Here is a 15,163-nt window from a genome sequence, read left to right as displayed (position 1 = left end):
CATGAATAATTGACTAGTGGAACTCACTGCCAATAGATATAACTATACACAAGAGTTTATAAGCATTCATAAAAAGATTACATGTTTATATGAATAAAAATACCCCCAGTCACCTGAGCAAGCAATGCTCCATGGAGAGACCCTGCTGCTACCTATGGCAGGTGGGAGACAAATATAAACAATTACTTTCCTTTTGGCTGCTCCCTCCCTCTGCCCTTCCCAGGATTCTAGTGCCCTCTCTTCCCTGTTTCTGTCCTCAGAGCAGCTATTGACCGATTCTGCTCCTTCCTTTCTCCCTACTTCCAACTGCAGCTCCCTCTCCTTTGTCCCCATCTCCAGCAGAACGCATGAGTGGCTGATTTCAGCCCAGGTCACTGCCTGGTCTAAGATTAAACTAAGGACAGTAAACTGAGTGCAGATCAGTGCCCTGAGCCTAAGATCTAGCTCAATGCCTCTCTCCTCAAGGAGAAAAAGAAAAGGCTACAGCAGCCCCTTCTCTTATAGAGACAGGAACTACATACTATACCTCCCCCTTCTCCCCCCCAGCATCGGAAAGACATCCCCAGTTGTGTGAGTAGGTGCCTTTATAGGCCTGAGGGACAGTGTGTGAATGGATATGTGGGTGTGAGTGGATTGTGTGGGTTTGAGGGAACCCTGAGTGGGAAAACAGAAAAAGGAGGAGGATAAGATGCACCAAAATATAGTCAACTGAAGGGGAAAAAAGGAGTGAAGGAAAAGAGAAGGAAGTATAAACACAAACAATACATAATACATTAAAATAATAATATAAAGCTATTTCTATTAACATTGGTTTATTGATTTGGATTCCTATTAACCAAAGTTTCATATCCCATTAGTTTCCTGAACCATCCAGTCCCCAAGAAAAAACACAGTTCGTTGAGGACTAATAATAAAACTACTAATAATTTGCACCTCTTCCTTTTGAGGCCATCAGATAAGTTTATACATTTGGATTTATTTAGCCACACAATAACTATGTTGAAGCAGGTAAATATCATCAGCTTCTTTCTACAAATGGAGTAATTGTACTAATACTATTATTTATCTAATAGTAGCTTGATGACAAAGTAGTCTGGTCTTCAAGTGCACAGGGTAAGATCAAAGAGATCAGGTAGTTTTTCTCAATGAAAGAATGTATTTCTTTAAACGTGTTAGCTATTTTTAAAAGTTATTTTACATTTCAACTCAATTGTACTAGAGTAAGAAAAATAATATGTCATTTTCTATTGTCTGGTTGTGGGAGCGGCAGCAGTTTTCAAACCTAATAAATGATGTAAGCTCCAAGAGCAGAGCAGATTTTAATATAAATTGCAATGTTTAATAAATTGTGTATAATGCTGCTGATTAATAATAATAATTCTATTTTCACTGTAGCAACAGCTATGATGTACTCGGTACTTTCCACACAGACAAAAATGAATGATCCTAGTGAGACTGTGAATTTTAAATAATTTAAAATTGCAAATCTGATCCTTTGGAATTCTCTTACTTCTTGACTCAACTTCTTTGTTTAAAAACCAAATGGTAAAAATGTAAAGGTAATGTTGTCACAGAGCCCGGAAAGGAGAGAGAGTAGGTGACTCAGGTGCCCTTACTGCTTCTGCATGAAACTGCTAGTTGCAGTTTATGAAAAAATCTGCTCTGGCATCTCAGGCCACGAAACTATGGGGACTACTGTGGCATAGCTAACGTGCTATAGCTGTACTAGCATAATCCTGTAATGTAGATGTAGCCTACCTGATGGAAGAGGTTTTTCTGTCAGTGTAGGAACACCACCTCCCCCAGAGATGGTAGCTAGGTCAACAGAAGCATGCTTTGGTCAACCTCACTGTGCCTGCACCGTGGTTAGGTTGGCATAGCTACTGTGCTCAAGGGTGTGGATTTTTCACACCCCTGAGTGCTATAGCTATGCCAATTTAATTTTAAATGTAGATTAGGCCAGGTAACTGCAGTACCAACCCAAGACAGTGTTTCCACCTGTCCTCCCCTGGTGTTGGCTCTGTCAAGACGCATTCAGTCAAACTCCCTCCTAATATGGTGTGCGAAGAGGGAGTGAGGAATGAAGCAAGCATGCACAGACCTCTCTCTGCTACCCTCCCAAATTGGGATCCCTGCAAATGTAGGCTATGCAGCTTGTCAAAAACAGCTTTGGATCCAGAACTGAAAGAGACCTTCATGACACTGGCTTAAAAATCATGAGACTTTAAACATAATAAACACTGGGTTCTTTTTATTTGCCTTCTGGTATTTAAGTCTTCAGGGTTCACTTTTCTTTGCAATTATAAAGGCGAGAAACTTTTTTAAATGAAAGCTGAGATTCTCATTTAATCATATGACTCCAGTAGCTGGGGATTTAAGAAAATCACTAAATGTTGCAAGATTTGTGATAACATTGCAAGTTGGCAACACTGAAAAAATGTCAATTTTGCAAGGACCTGAATTTTCATTATTGGTTTATAAAACCTAATATGAATAAAAAGTTTTCAGTATGAAAATTAGAATAAATTATATTTAAAAAAATAAACATTCTGCTCAAGCACTGTGAAGCCAAACAATTAAGATGATTGTGCTAGTACCTAGAAAGAAAAGTGAAACTAGCCAACTTAGTTTTACTCTGAGCAAAAAGGTAAAATCAAGAGCACAAATGATGAAAAATAACTGATTTGTAATATCCATACTGGTTTAATTATCAAAGATATTATTACTACACAGGTAGGGAATTTTATTTAAATATATGGCTTTATTTTGATATTATTTCTCGATATTTAATTACTGGTTTGGAACACTAAAGATTTGTTTTATGAAGTAGTAACAAAAATAGTGGAATAAACATAAAGTTAAATCACTTTGTTTCTTTCTTGCTTTACATAGTACTACAACAGAATATTTTCCCCTGAGTTATGTGCTTATTGGAGACAAACTGTATTAAAAAAAAGATGGGCACAGATATTCTAGCATAGTATGAATTGGCACCACCCTCTTATTCCTGCCCTTCATATCCCCCTTTACTCCCTAGAACATGAGAGCAATAGCAGCTGATATAAAACGTTCTGAATCCTCATTGGCTGGCAGGGTCACCACTTAAGCTAACAGCGAACCACAGAGACCATATCGGGCACAAGTGGAGCACTTGTCCTGTCTCAGCCTTTTCACTGTCTGCTGCAGCCTGTAGGCCTCTGAACTCAGAGCAACAGCCTTGAAAAGAAATATTGCTAACAAGTTCACATGTATGACAGCCAGTATTCTTTAAGTTGAATGTCACCTGCCATCTCTAACATTGAAAGCAGGGAGCCCTGCAGCTGACAATGTTTTGTATTGTTTTGTATACATATATTAAACAAGTTACTTCATTTTTAAAATTGTTTTCTAGTGACTCTTTGGATAAAAAGATATGAAAATAAAATATTTTAAAACAAACAAAATAAGCCCAGAAAATGTTTAAAGCTGAAGATTTTCTTTTGGAAATACATGCTGAGTTTAGAAATAGACACTGAATTTGCAATCAGAGAAGTCTGGAAAAAGCCAGTACTCCTTTGAGCAATTTGTTTTGTTTTTATATTTTCAAAATCCCATTTAGAGAGTAATCATAATAATTGCTGAGAATCCTATAAACCTTCCCTTTGGGAGTAGGGGGCAAAGCAGGACGTGATTGAAGATACGTATTGCATGACACATTAGACAAGCTACTTGGACTGGGGATGGGAACCGCAAGAAAACAGGTTCAAATGCTCAAGAAATGCAGCCAGCATCAGGAACTCTGGTATTATTTTGTTCTTCCTGACAGATAACATGATCTTGACCAGGCGAGGGAGAGGGGGTGGAAGAGGTGGAAAATAAAAAGGGCGGGGGGAGGAGGATCCCACATCCTTAAAGGAAATTCTCAAGCTGGGAAGACGCACAACTTTTGCATGGCAAGTTGAGACTGGCTCTCCTGGGAGTTCCCTTTTCAAAGGAGGGGGAGGGGAAGCAGAGATCTCCTCTGGCTGGGGGAGGCAGCTGCTTTGCACTCGGAAGCCCTGCCTCGTCCCTCCCCCTCTCTTTCTGTCTGCACAGTGCACCTCTCTCTCTCTCGCAGACACACAGGCACAGAGAGCCCATCATTCTCTGGAACTGGATCTTCTGGTTCAGCTTCCCTCCCTCTCGCGCTCCCTCCCTGGGACGCGCTGGGGGATCCGATGACATCACTGGCTGAGCTCTCCCCTCTCTCTCCTTGTAACTTCTGTTCTGGGAAGTGGTGCCAGGAATAACCTAGTCTGTCTGCAGCTCCGAGAGGCTCCCTCCTCCGGAAAAAAAAAACCTGCGGCTTCTCCGGCCTCTCTCTCGCCCTGATTTTATTCTTATTTTAAATCAAGCTCCACCATTTAAAGCGAGCGAGGAAGCCCGAGAGCAATGGTCTATCCTGCTACAAGTCTATGAACCAGACGCCCCTGGGCTGCCGGGATATCTCGATCTGTCTCTATATCAAGCAATGCCGCGGGGCACCTCGCTCCAGGCACCACCTTAGCAAAGGAGCAACAAGAGCCCCCCCGGCGGAACCGACAACAACAAGGGCACCAGGAGGGGTTTCCTCCTTCCGGCTCGGTGACTTTCCAGGTGAGCAGCAGCTGCTGCTGCAAGGACCCCTCCCCCTCTCTAGCCCCTGTCACTGGCGCCAGCTGACGGCCGCTTTGAACGAGTGCTGGGGGGCGGCGCGCGGGGGGGGGGGGAAGGCTCTCGTGGAATGGCGATTTATTTATTTATTTCGACTGTAGCAGGAAAAGTCCTTGACAAGTTGGGTGTTTTGAGGCGGAGGCTTGCAAGGGTCTGTGGAGCAACTTGCAAGTGCGCGGTGTCCCCGGGGGCTGTCTGGCTGCAGCGGGGGTCCATGGAGGACTTGTGGAGAATGGGAGGGCGGGTACTGAGAGAAACCAGTGGGGCTGTTAACCCCCCCGCGCGGTAAGTCGCCTCTCCAGGGGTGCCGAGCTTGTTGCGATCACCGGCCCGTTTCCCCTCGGATGCTGGGAACCGTTCCCCTCTTCTTGCACGGGGGCGGGGGGGGGGGGAATGGGGAGGTCTTTGTTAGTGGCCCGCTGTTAGGAAATGTGGGGAATACCCAGCATGTAAGTGTATGCAGATTAGCAGCGGGCTGCCTTGCGTAATCTCCTCCTGTGGCGAGGAATGAGCATGGTTTCTAAGGAGAGACACTCGCAGGAGGGGACGCGGCTGCTCGGCTCTCACGCTGGGCTCCCTATGGCAAGGTGGGAGGGGTACGCAGACGCTCGGTGGAGGGGCAGGGGGTTGCATGGAAGAGGGGGGTTGCTGTTGGAATGATCCCAGGGGCTGGGCGGGGAGAGAAGCGGAGGGGAGGAGAGGGTAGCTTGACGGACGCTTCAGCTGGCTGTCGCGCCTGACTTGTCCTTGTGCGTATATTGGGGTGGGGAGCGGGGGAACGCGCGTGTGCGACCCGGGCTGGAGGTGGCGGGGGCTGGATGCGTGTGCGGGGCAGTGCTGCGCGCTGCGCCTTGATGCCTGTTCCCTGAAGTGGGTGGAACGTTGGCCCGTTCCGGGAATGTTCCATGACGTGTAAAAGCCACAGGAAGGGGGTTAACGAGGGGCTCTGCCTGCTGCTGCTGCTGCCGCTGCCGCTGCCATCAAAGCAGATGTGCTCGCTCTCCTTTTGCACATTCTAAACAGACCATTGTTCCCTTGGGGGAGGGAGGCTGGAAGTCGGCTTCCAAGGGGGGGGGGGGAGCGGCGGCTGTCGCTGCAGAAATGAATTTATTATATAACTAGAGTCTACGGTCTGGCTGCATCTGATTATGTAACGGGCACATCCATGTTTGTAATATGTGAGACCCTACCTTGAAACATCAACGCTGCAATGTATGTGTATGGGGGGAGTCGTAAAGTGCAACCAGATACTGTCCTTCTGGGAGCTGTGTACTGTGAAGCAGGAAGGAAGGAAGGGATATTCTTGAAGTTGTTTCTCACAGTTTTCCTTGGAATATATTATCTCTGTAATTATGGGAAAATAATATTTGGAGGGGAAATCCCAGGTTTAGTTTAGCTACTATTACTTCACATTTACAGTCTGGAGTTCTTTACATTTTCAAAGTGCTTCACAAACATTCACTATTCGCTGCTTGCAACACCTCTGAGAAATAGGTACAGTAAATGTTGTTATCCCCATTTTACAAATGACAACCTGAAGCAGAGAGGAAGGAGATGCTATTTCTGTTCTGTTTAATATACTTAGGATCTATAATTCTGCAGAATATGTAGAATAATCATTTTAGTGCAACTGATATAACAAAAAGCCTCATCCTGCAAGGCCTAAGCCTATCTTCATGGGTTTGCTTCCATTATTTCTATTACAATGGTAATGTGAAATGCATCCGATGAAGTGAGCTGTAGCTCACGAAAGCTTATGCTCTAATAAATTTCTTAGTCTCTAAGGTGCCACAAGTACTCCTTTTCTTTTTGCGAATACAGACTAACACGGCTGCTACTCTGAAACCTGTGAATTGCTCAGTTTTCTTATGGTTCCCATGTGCTATTGGAATCTAACTCAGTTTTGCCCTCACATAAATGATGATGCTGTTGGTTTTTTTTGTTTTGTTTTTTTTTTTAAGGTCTGACTCTAATCTGCCATAAGAATTCAATATTTTTCTAATTTACTGACAGGAATATTCAGAGTAGTATTATTTTATTTCTATTATATCAAGAAAAATTGTACTAATCAAGAACACTAAAGACTTGAAATGTTAATTATGTCCTTATGGTAAGAAGTTTTAATTAAAAATTTAAATGAAACTCTTGGAAAATGCCATTCAGCTCCATTTCTTTCAACACATTTTTTTCTTTTCTTCTTTTGAGATGGAACAAGTTTAAGTATTAGAATTTGGATAATTACATACCTTACTAGTGGTAGTAAAAGTTGTGTGCACAGAGAGTTAAGGATACTAATTCTTTTTTACTACCTTGATCTTATAATGAATCTGTGTTGTGGTTTATGATGGAGGGAGTAAATAAATTGGCCTGCAAAGGAGAAAACAAATAATTAGGTGCATTATTGTATTAAGCTCTTCAGACAGACACCATCATTTACATCAGCATCTAGCACGAGGAGACTTTGATCCAGATTTTGGTTCTGGTGCTACTGTAGGGTAAAGTAAATAATAATTATTATTAAATTGAAAGAACAAGTGTTCTACCAAAGAACAAAAGCAGAGAGTGGGCCCAACTCTTAAACTGTTTATTCAGGCTAAACTCCCATTGACTTCAACAGGAATCTAATCTTCAGATTAATGTAAGGACGTGGTATAGAGTCGTATGTATTTTGATAATGAAAATGACATGTAAACATGTTAGCTTAATACAACTAAGGTGCCAGAGTCTTCACCTACTAGGTTTGCAATATACAAACATACATCGTCACTTCCAAATTATCTTACAGGGTCTTTTACAATTATATTTTAAAATTCTCTTCATCTTGGAAGTTAGGAAGTCACTTCTGAAACTTTGGGAATTGGAAGATCTGATATCTTCCACATGGTTTCTGTTGTTTTGCCTAATTTTTTTTTTAAAAAACTGTTAACGGTGTAAATGCAGATTACTTATCGCACAGAGCTGATTTTTGCACTTAGGTTTTTATTTTTATTCCTGTAAACGAACTCTAGGTTGGTTTGGTTTTCACCTTTGTAAATGATACTGATGTGCTACAAAATCAACGTATCATTAATTTTCACATAGCTGATAAAATCTTCCCAAGTATTTAACATCATGCAATATACATTTGTATAGCATTTACTGAGGATTATCAAAAGTGACAGGAAGAAGTTCTGGCTACAGTGACATGTTTCAATTCCATTGGTATTATGAGGTGAAATGAGAACAGAATTGGGGCAGAAGTAGAAGACATTTAGTCACATATTAACACAACTAAATCCTATTATGTGGCAACAGTGCAAAATTGGTCTTCACAAAGACAGATTTTTAGATTCTCAAGTGACTAGATTTCCTCCTATGTGAGATCTGTTTACAAACCTTCTTGTTACTATGAAGACAAAACAGATACCCATATGCATTCATGTGGTTCTTGCTGAATAATGGTAGGTACATATGTCTGAGTGTTTGGCATTAAATTTGTGTTTAGATTACTTGGTGGCACATTCTTTTTTAGCTTTTGGTTTACTGGTTCTAGCTGAACATATTTATTTTAATAACTGTGATGTCACTGTTCATATTTATAGGCTGTACCTATTGATTTTAAGAAAAAGTTTATTGTATAGTCAAGTTTTCATTTTACCAGGGTTGGTTGGTTTGTTTTATTTATTTATTAGCAGGACTAATTGCAAATTGGCTTTAAGCAAAAGTGAAAGTGACAAGTACCATTTTGATGTTTTCTTCCTGACTCCTTAACAAAGATAGTTCTTGATATTAATTTAGAATCTAACCATTTTGGGAATGGCAGCTGGAATATGGAATCGCTGTATAGCAGAAGCGGTTGCTAAATACTGTAATACTTCATTCTGTAATTTTCATTCTTAGGGGAAAATGCCTACTGTTAAACAGTATTACTGTAGGTGGCAAATTGATAAGATCAGCTATGTGATATGTAAAGTATTGTAAAATAAGGCAGGTCATCAAACTTTCAGACTTCAGATTGCAGGATGGTAGGGTGTTGTAACAAACTGTGGTTCTGTATATTGATGGCTATCAATCCAGCCCTGGGAGTGGAGGGGTATGGCTGACACTTCTTCCATATGATTCTTATTTGAGTTTGCACATGAATTTCAGTTCAAGATAAAACAGTCAGCCCTGCATGCTAACCTTTTACAATTGGATTGAGTTATGACTTAAATCAGATACATCTTCATGGTAGTGTCCTTGTCAGGATATAGAGGAAAGAATGTTCTATTCAGTCTGATTCACCTCTTCTTTCCAGAATAAGTGAACGTGAAAGTGCCATTTTAAAGGTCCATTCTCCTCATAAGGGACATGCATAACTGTTATTAAATTTGATGGGTTATAGTCTTTTACAAAAGTTAAGTACTCACTCTTTGGAGAATTGAAGGGAAGTGTTGTATGCAGAGACTGCATACCTTTTCTACTAGATTAAGATAGGACAAGTTGCCAGGAGATTTTGCCATTAAAATAATTGATTCTTGTAAGCTTTTAATTTAAAGAGATATAGGCAACTTAATTTTTAACTGATTCTAAAATCCTATTTTTGACAAGACATCCTTTAAATAGTGTGTTCTGAATTTAAAAAAAATCACAAATAGTTATTTTAATGATTGTTTTGCTCGCTTGTTTAAGTTTATAAGAGTCTTTTCAGCAAGGAGGAACTGACTATCTGGTACGACAGGGGAAATGGTAAACTGTCTAAAGACACAAACTGAACAACATTTTACACTAATGTCTTTCAGTTATATTGATTTTTGGGTGTTACTTTTCATTACGAAAATTACAAATTTACAAATTATCATAGGGTAATTTCAAACTAGCAATATCTCTCTAAAGGATACAATCAGCAAATAAGAGTGTTGTCGTCTTTCTTTCATCATTGCTGATATTAATATGTTTATTAAGCAATTTTCAGGAATTGTTCTATTTCAAAAACATAAAAAAGGAATATTTGATAAGGACTCCTTTTTTCTTTCTTTAGTGAATTTAGGGTTCATGTAAAGTACTGGATTGACAGCCTAAGGGTAAATATTCCATGCAAGTACAAGTATTACAAGTTTTCCCATGCTAATCTGCCAGTGTATCTTAATTCTGACCTGAAAGGACTGTTAGTGGGTTAAAAGCATGTTTGTGTCCAGCCACATCCATTTTTTGGCTTTTCTATTAAGAGGGCACAAGGATGCCACCAGTTAGTGCCAACAGTGTCAACATGCACCCCTGTTCATTTGTGAGAGCACTAATTCTGTTTACATATATAATTGAACCGCTATAATGTCTTTGCAAAATATTCCTCATTCTGTTTTAGACCCCCAAAAAACCCTTCCCACAACTATTAAAATGGGTGGGGACATTCTGGCCCGTGTTTCCATGACTCCTAATATGAAGTAATCAGAAGAAATAAAAATATTCTAAATAATTATGACTGTCAGATTAAAATTATGTTAACATTTTTGTTTACCGTGTGATTTAATATTCACCTTCAATTTATATAGCCTAAATATAAGACTGCATGTGGATGAAAGGCCTTAATTTAATTTGCTTCTGATTTGTCTACCTGCAAAAATGGTCAGTTTCTGATCTCATAATACTGCTATAATGAGATTGGAGTCTGGATAACAACTGTTTATGCCCACCTCATTGTTTGTGTATCTCTATTTGTTCATGCTGCTTTGGACATATATTTTTTTCCACATTTTTCTAGGCACAGAATTGAAGGCATAGTTGAAAATACGGCCTTTTACTTCTAGTTGATTTCTGAATTTACCAATGTTGATTTTTCACAAGTTGGCATATGCACATGCATTTTTTCTATACCTTCTCTAAATGGGCCCCACAGGTAATGTCTAGACACAAAAAATTGTACTTCTTTAACTATATCAGTATAGATAAAGTGGTACAGTGCCTGCAAATGTGGATGCAGTTACACTGGTATAAAGGTCCTTATACTGGTACAGTTTATTCTCCTTAATTTACAGGAATAAGCTATACCAATATAAGACCATGTCTGCACTAGGCGTGTTGCACCAGTGCAAGACTATCAGCATACTGTACCAACAAAGCTTATTGTGCATCCATATTGTGGATGCAGGTATATTGGCAAAGCTGCGCTTTGCACCAGTTTAGTAAAACCACTCCTCATGAGTGAAACAAACTATTTTGATAAAAGCTCAGCTTTGCTGGTCTAGCTGCATCTACACTAATGACTTCTTCCAGAACATCTATGCCAATAGGAATCACATCTGTTTTCACCCTTCCAAAATAGCTGTGCTGGCTGAAGTCTGTAGTGTAGACCTGGCCTAAGTTACCTTCATGCTGTTATAACTGTATCCACACCAATTTAACTGTTGTGTAGATCAGGTTTCAGTGCCAGTTCTCATTTTCCTTAAAATGATACACACACCATAACTAACTCGGTATGTTTTAATGACTAATTATGTGAATATTTTGGGTGTGTTTTACTACATCTGATTTTTGTTTCTTTATTTAGTAGGAGCTTTATTTAGTTAAAATACTTTTGACACCCTCTCCGTTCTAATAAGTTTATACTGAATCATAAAATGCCACTTTCCAATATCCAAACAACATCAGCCCCTCAAAAAAGGAATTATAAAATATTTCGGGTCCTGAGCACCATCTGTTTTAAAATACAAGTTTACTAGAGTAGAACCGTGGTAGGTGGTACTGTACCTATATTATATTGGCATTGGCAGAAATATTTCTGGTTTATATGAGCTGCCAAAGAAAAAAAAGTTGCACTGTAATTCTTACTTTGATGTAAGAGGGGTCCATGTTTGAATGTTGCGGGAAAGTGGTTTTTTTTTTTTTAAAACAAGATTATCATAAATTCTATATAAAGGGTTATACATTTCCTGTATACACAGGAAAGAAGTAGATAATTTGCATGTATATAGTTTAGTTTAATAGAAATTCTTTTTTTTTAAACAAAGAGCTAAAGGGAATTGAAACTATGATGTCAGCTGACATGTAACAGTAACCCAATGGTGTTAATTTGAAATAGAAACGGATTGATCCTGATCACACAGAAAGCTAAAATTCCTTCAGTCATCCAAAGGAGGATTATCAGGAAACAAATCAGGTCTCAGTTGCAATGGGGGAGGTTTAGATTGGATATTAGGAAAAACTTTTTCACTAAGAGGGTGGTGAAACACTGGAATGCATTACCTAGGGAGGTGGTAGAATCTCCTTCCTTAGAGGTTTTTAAGGTCAGGCTTGACAAAGCCCTGGCTGGGATGATTTAACTGGGACTTGGTCCTGCTTTGAGCAGGGGGTTGGACTAGATGACCTTCTGGGGTCCCTTCCAACCCTGATATTCTATTCTAAATAATTTCTGTTAATTTGTACTAACTCTTTTTGGTTCAGTGCTTCTTTCAGACATATTTTCAGTTAGTCTGAAAATTCTGTCAGATACCATACAAGCATGTGTTGGAAATTTTATAATAATGTATTTTCTAGCCATTAAGGCTGCAATAATGTTATGGGCCCAATTTTGCAAGCTCGTCATTTCAGACCACACAATGAAGTCAGTGAGACTTCCATGTGTGATGGACTTGTAGAACTGGGCACAATACTTTCTCTCAAAGTATGTTTGCTATGAATAAAGAAAATTGTTGGAGATATTTAACAATCTCAAAGAAACTCCCTATTATGTTGTGGAACATGATACTGCCTACAATGTAATAATAGAAAAAAACATTTTAAATTTGTTTAAAATAGGATTTTTAATAGGCCGTTTTTGCGTGCGGTAATGTTTATTCTTAGCAGAGACATTCTGTTTAAAAAAAAAATTAAAGGGACATGATCAGAATTTCTAGATCTTAAAATAAACCTTTATTGGCAGTGTTGTTTTGCCTATTTTACCTTCTAAATCTCAATGTTGTTGTTATTTTAAATAAAAATCTACTCCTTTCTGCAGTTCCAGGGTTTTGTTTGGAGTTTTAAAACAAAATACATGTGTGGTGTGTCCCATTGTAAATAAACTGATGCTCAGACATTAACTGCAGCCCTATTGTGGACATGCACACTTGTTTGTATACAATGGGATTATTTACTAAAATAGTGCATTAGGGACTTTAAAAATTGTTAGCTCTAAAACTGAATTTTATCACTGCATATCATTTTACTGATGGTATCAAAATAAAACCTACTACTAGATCATGTGCATTTTATTTTTGATTCAGCTCAAATGCAGCCACAAAACAAATATGACTTTTGCTTGGATCGAAATGTCATGGCTGTTCAAGAAACATTTAAAATTGAAATATGCTTATTTCTGAGATAATAATTGGGAATACCCTTCATTGACAGCAAGATGTGATAAGATGTAGTTATAGAGAAAAGCCAATATACAGTAGAACATATCTTGGTGACAGGTATTAACTGTGTTTATAATATAGCGCAAAGCTTTTTTTAGTTCAGGTCTGCTTGGAAAAGTGACTGATAATAATGTATTGTGGAGATCCATGGTTATTGTCTCTCAATGACTTCCAGTTCAGATTACAAGTAAACATATTTTTCTAAGTACAAGTGCTATGAACTTATCCTGGGATCTGAGAGTCATAATTTTTTCCCTCACAAGCATGAACAGTAATGAAGATTCTACCAAGTGAGCTAGGTCCTCAGTGACACCTGTGCAGCCCCTGCCCCTTGCCTTCAACTAGTATGATCAGTTGTCTCTGACTGACCCTGGAATTGGAATTGAGTAAACAATTCTGTTAATCTTGCATAAAAAAGAGTAGAATCAACCTCCGTTTCTTTTAGAACTTCAGAGATGTGCAGCAAGGAGGAGTAAATAGTAGTATAAAAATAAAGTGACTAAAATAGGCTGATAGGACTGAATAAATAAAGGGAACGGATCTATTGAATAAGATGGTGCCAGTTTTACACAGTCACTTTTCAGAGCGGAACCACAACCATAATGCATTTTATGTGCGAAAATAATTTCTATTTCAGATCTATTTTGTGTGAAAATAATTTCTAGCGTCTTAATGCAGTGGATTATTTTGAGATAGTGCAATACTTGTATGTCACCACTATTTGTGTGAAAACAACCTCAACAGTAAGATAATCACCCTCACTTTTGTGATCAATTACAATTGTAAGATCAAAGGCATTTGTTTTTTGTGCTTGGGAGAGACAAAAATGGTTCTTTAAAAAGAAAAATACTTATCATTGAATGGACAAAGATTCATAGGTCAAATCCTGTCCCTCTTGAAGTCAATGGTAGTTTCACCATTGACTTCAAAAGAGCCAGGATTTCAGTATAAATGTTAAGATCAGAAGCCACCATTATAGTAATCTAGTTTGACCTGCATAACAGAGGCCATAAACATGGAATAGACTCATTTAAACTACATGTGACTTTTGAAGAATGACTTTTTCTTCTACCTGCCACGGCATTAGGATGTAGACTTTTTCATAGTACTTTGAAAAAGACTGGCACACAAAACATGCAATGTGTTCATTAATTATTTTGTGTCTAATTCTACAGTCCTGATACAGGGAAAAACTCCTAGTTAAGTCAATGAAAATTTTACCTACTGTAGGACTGGGCCCCTTCATATGCAGTTTGTATTCTTTAGAATATAAGTGGTGGACAAGTTATGTTCATTTGACTTCATGATCTACAGCTGATTCCTGACAGTGACTGATAAACATGTTACTAATACATCTGAAGTGATTTGTGATTAACATTAGGATTTTAGTGTGTAATAAAATACCTGACTAGGAAATCATGGTCTGATATTAGCAAAGAAAAAACAAAGATCCTGATTTTTTAAAGATAATGTGTTGCTAAATATTGTGTTGCTACCTCCACAGTGAGTTACTTGCAGTGTGGAGGAAGATGAGCTGGAGAGAGGAGAATGAGATCTGTATACATGGCTGAAGAAGATCACCACCACCAAGTCACCAGTAGCATCCAATATGTATTTTGCTAGTATTAATATACATCCAAACATTTTTATGCAGATACCAGATTTTTGTTCAATTACCAATAATAAAAATATATATATTGTACTTTGACCTAGTTTATCATAGCAAATTGTTTTCATTTTGCTTTTCTTATGAAAACTTCAGAATCGGCAATTCCCCAGTGAAAACTACTGCATAGTTAGCCCCATTTGTTAGCTTGCTGGAGCCAGCACTATGTTGTTGGCAAGGAATGGGGTCACAAGTCAGTGCTGACATGTGCTGGTGGAGTTGTACAGGGAAGCTCCACAGTGCATCTCTTGTTGTTTTGCTTGGCTGTTGTCAGAGCTTTTGGTCCCCAAAATATTAAAAGAGGAAAACAAATGGGGAGTTGTTAGTGGCACATAGTCTTTCTTCCATAGTAACTGATTTGATTTTTGCCTTACATCACTAGTGATTTGAAAGTTCTTACCGCCTTATGGTTTTCTGGTGGCCTTTGTGAAATGAGTTGGTTATCTTAGGGCTTGTCTATACACACAGCGCTGCA

The 15,163-nt window shown here is 38.8% G+C and overlaps 1 protein-coding gene across 2 annotated transcripts in view; it reads left to right on the top strand.

Annotated features, from left to right (window-relative positions):
* Nucleotides 1-3,881: 3,881 nt before the first annotated feature.
* Nucleotides 3,882-15,163, top strand: part of HIVEP2 (HIVEP zinc finger 2) — a 157,615-nt gene continuing 146,333 nt past the window's right edge. The window contains exon 1 of one of the 2 annotated variants that reach the window (XM_038394849.2): nucleotides 3,882-4,614. The gene's annotated coding sequence lies outside the window, so the exon portion shown is untranslated. Of the gene's footprint in view, nucleotides 4,615-5,120; nucleotides 5,259-15,163 lie in introns of those variants that run through there. The other variant, XM_038394850.2, reaches the window with a different exon arrangement.

Source organism: Dermochelys coriacea, chromosome 3 (genome assembly GCF_009764565.3).
Source record: "Dermochelys coriacea isolate rDerCor1 chromosome 3, rDerCor1.pri.v4, whole genome shotgun sequence".
In the NCBI taxonomy this organism is placed as follows: Eukaryota; Metazoa; Chordata; order Testudines; family Dermochelyidae; genus Dermochelys; species Dermochelys coriacea.
Note: the sequence above shows the minus strand (reverse complement) of the source record. Positions and strands in the feature narration are given on the sequence as shown.